Here is a 3962-nt window from a genome sequence, read left to right as displayed (position 1 = left end):
CAAGCGAGTCTCCTGCCTCAGTCTCCCAAGTAGCTGGCACCACAGGCGCCCGCCACAAGGCCCAACTATTTATTTTTTTTTTGGTTGCAGCCATCGTTGTTTGGTGGGCCTAGGTTGGATTCTAACCCGCCACCTTAGGTGTATGTGGCTGGCACTTTAGCCACTTGAGCCACAGGCGCCAAGCCAGGTCTACCAGAGATTAACGGACCAATTGGTATAGTTTTGATTTAGCAGGGCAGATACAAAGGACAGGCAGAAGGGTAATAGGAATGAAAGCCCTGGCAAGAAAGTCGTTGCTCTGATACAGGAAGGTCTAAGCTGGAGAAGGACAGAGGTAAAGTTAGGAGATGACAGACTAAGTGAAAAGAGTAGGAAGGTTAAGTGGAAAGTTGGTAGTTAAAAGATTTGAGATGTGGTCCAAGTCCAGATCCAAGGGATTTGGGGAGTAGGGTTTGCAATGGAGTAAGGTGAGGGTGGTTGTAGGAATTAAGGTGGTCAGGGAGCTTTGACTTTTGGTCTTTGGGTAGATGATCTTATGTGAACCTTGAAGTTGTGATAGAAATGACTCAGCACAAGTCTTTAGCACATGCAGGAGAGTGATCTAGAGGTATGTATGTAAGTGTGGGCAACAAAAAGTGGACTTTTTTTTTAAGTTACATTTTTTTAAAAAGAGTTTCATTTTGTTGCCTTCAGTAGAGTGCTGTGGTGTCACAGCTCACAACAACCTGTAGCTCCTAGGCTTAGGTGATTCTCTTGCCTCAGCCTCCCGAGTAGCTGGGACTACAGGTGCCCGCCACAACACCCGGCTATTTTCTTGTTGTTGTTGCAGTTTGGCCAGGGCCGGGTTCGAACCCACCACTCTCAGTATATGGGGCCAGCGCCTTACTCACTGAGCCACAGGCGCCTCCCAGAGGTGGACTTTTATCTGTGCAAAAGGCCAGGTTTGAGAAAAAAGAGGGTAGAAAGATAAAAGAATGCTTAGAAAGTAGGTCTGTTGGCTGGGTGCAGTGAGATGTTCCTTTAGTCCCAGTTAGTCAGGAGGCTGAGGCAGGAGGATCGCTTGAACTCATGAATTCAAGGTTGCAGTGAGCTAAGAATGCACCGCACTGGGCAGCAGAATGAGACTCTCTCTCAAAAAGAAAGAAAGAAGGAAAGGTGTATAAACTCTAGAAGAATATTTAAAGTGAGGGTAAGTAGAGAGGAGGCAGGAGGTCTGGAAGCTGTGATAAAACCATGACTAATTTAAATCAGGTGGAACAGGGAACTTTCTGGAACCAACCTGAGTGCTAGGGGAGTTTGTTTGCATTGAAGCAAGGTTCCACTAGGCATACTGGAAAGAGTCTAGAGGGTATTCAGAATGGTAGTAGGGTCACTTTGGGGGAAGCTAGTAACTGTGTGAGGATGAGAATTAAGATAGATGGCCTGGAAAAGTTTGTGTGAAAAGGAGAAAATCACTTCATACACGTATGCTTACTTAAGAGCTCTAAATATATATAGATCAAAATATGTATATTTTGAGACAGGGCCTCAAGCTGTCACCCTGGGTACAGTGCTCTGGCATCACAGCTCACAGCAACCTCCAATTCCTGGGCTTAAGCAATTCTGCTGCCTCCGCCTCCCAAGTAGCTGGGACTACAGGTGCCCGCCACAATGCCCGGCTTTGTTTTGGCTGTAGTTGTCATGGTTGTTTGGCAGGCCTGGGCTGAATTCAAACCTACCAGCTCTGGTGTATGTGGCTGGCACCTTAGCCACTTCAGCCACAGGCGCCGAGCCAAGAGATCTAATTATAATTCTATCTTTGCTTATTTCTCCGATATGCAAAGAGATGGTTTAAGTTCCTTTGAAATTATTTTAAATATACAAGCAATATATAATTTCTTTCTTCCTTTTTTTTTTTTTTTTTTTTTTTGAGACAGTTTCATTTTGTCACCCTTGGTAGAGTGCCTTGGCATCACAGCTCCCAGCAACCTCCAGCTCTTGGGCTTAGGTGATTCTCTTGCCTCAGCCTCCCGAGTAGCTGGGACTACAGGCACCGGCCACAACACCCATCTACTTTTTGTTGCAGTTTGGCTGGAGCCGGGTTTGAACCCACCACCCTCGGTATATGGGGCTGGTACCCTACTCACTGAGCCACAGGTGCTGCCCAGCAATACATAATTTTTAAAAATAAAGTCAGATGAGCTGGGTGCCCATAGCATAGTGGTTATGCTGCCAGCCACATGCACCAAGGGTGGCTGGTTCGAACCTAGCCCAGACCAGCTAAACAACAATGGCAACTGCAGCAAAACAATAGCCAGGTGTTGTGACAGGCGCCTGTAGTCCCAGCTACTTGGGAGGCTGAGGTAAAAGAATTGCTTAAGCCCAGGAATTTGAGGTTACTGTGAGCTGTGATGCTATGGCAGTCTACCCCAGGCAACAATGAGACTCTGTCTCAAAAAAAGAAAACAATAATAGTAAAGTCAGGCCAGGCTTGGTATCTCATGCCTGCAATCCCACCTACTTGATAGGCTGGAGTAGGAAGGTTGTGTGAGGCCATGAGTTGTAGACCAATCTGTACAATACCATTTCTACCAATAAATAAAAATAAGGTTGGCTTGGTGCCTGTAGCTCAAGCGGCTAGGGCACCAGCCACATATGCCAGAGCTGGTGGGTTTGAATCCAGCCCGGGCCTGCCAAACAACCATGACAACTACAACCAAAAAATAGCCAGGCCTTGTGGCGGATACCTGTAGTCCCAGCTACTTGGGAGGCTGAGACAGGAGAATCACTTAAGCCCGAGAGTTGGAGGTTGCTGTGAGCTGTGATGCCACAGCACTCTACCCAGGGGGACAGCTTGTCTTAAAAAAAATAAAGGGCAGCACCTTTGGCTCAAAGGAGCAGGGCACCTGCCCTATATGCTGGAGGTGATGGGTTCAAACCCAGCCCCGGGCAAAAACTGCAAAAATAAATAAATAAAAATAAGGTTAATGAGGTAAGTAAAAAGGGAAAGACAAATATCTCTTGAAATCTTACTACTGAGGAATTTTGGTATTTATTTCTCCAGATTTTTTTCCTCATTGAAACAAATACATGTGTGTTTAATTTTTAGACATACACTCAGTATGCTGGGGTCACCTGTTCTTGATTTTTTTTTTTTTTTAAATTAAAGTCACTTTGTCAACCTCTGTGGAGTGCCTTAGCATCATACCTCATAGCAACCTCAGACTCTTGGGCTCAAGTGATTCTCTTGCCTCAGCCTCCTAAGTAGCTGGGACAACAGGCACCTGCCATAACACCTGGCTATTTTTTGTTGTTGCTGTTGTTGTTTAGCAGGCCTGGGCCAAGTTGGACCCCACCAGCCCCAGTGCATGTGGCTGGTGCCCTAACCACTGAGCTGCAGGTGCCCCATGTTTTTGCTTCTTTAGACAGGGCCTCCCTCTGTTGGCCTGTGTCATGACAGCTCACTGCAACAACCTCCAGCTCTTGGGCTCAAGTGGTCCTTCTGCCTCAGCCTTTTGAGTAGCTGGGACTACAGGCATGTGCTACCACACCTGGCTAATTTTTCTGTATTTTATTTTTTGCAGTTTTTAGCCAGGGCCGGGTTTGAACCCACCACCTCCAGTATATTGGGCCGGCATCCTACTCCTTGAGTCACAGGCTCTGCCCCATTTTTTTGTATTTTTGTAGTAATGGGATCTCCCGCTTATTCAGGCTGGTCTTGAACTCCTGGCCTCAAGCCTTTCTCCCACCTTGGCCTCCCAAAGTGCTAGGATTGCAGGGGTGAGCCTCTGTGCCTGACCAGCCTGTTTTTTGTTAAACGTAACAATATCTAATAAATATTCTTTGTCAGAATAGGTGGATCATTGCCATCATTCTTTATTTTTCATTTTATTTTTTATTATTATTATTATTTTTTTTTGAGACAGAGCCTCAAGCTATCCCCCTGGGTAGAGTGCTGTGGCATCACAGCTCACAGCAACCTC

Source organism: Otolemur garnettii, unplaced genomic scaffold, assembly GCF_000181295.1.
Source record: "Otolemur garnettii isolate 467f Iridium unplaced genomic scaffold, OtoGar3 scaffold00051, whole genome shotgun sequence".
In the NCBI taxonomy this organism is placed as follows: domain Eukaryota; kingdom Metazoa; phylum Chordata; class Mammalia; order Primates; family Galagidae; genus Otolemur; species Otolemur garnettii.
Note: the sequence above shows the minus strand (reverse complement) of the source record.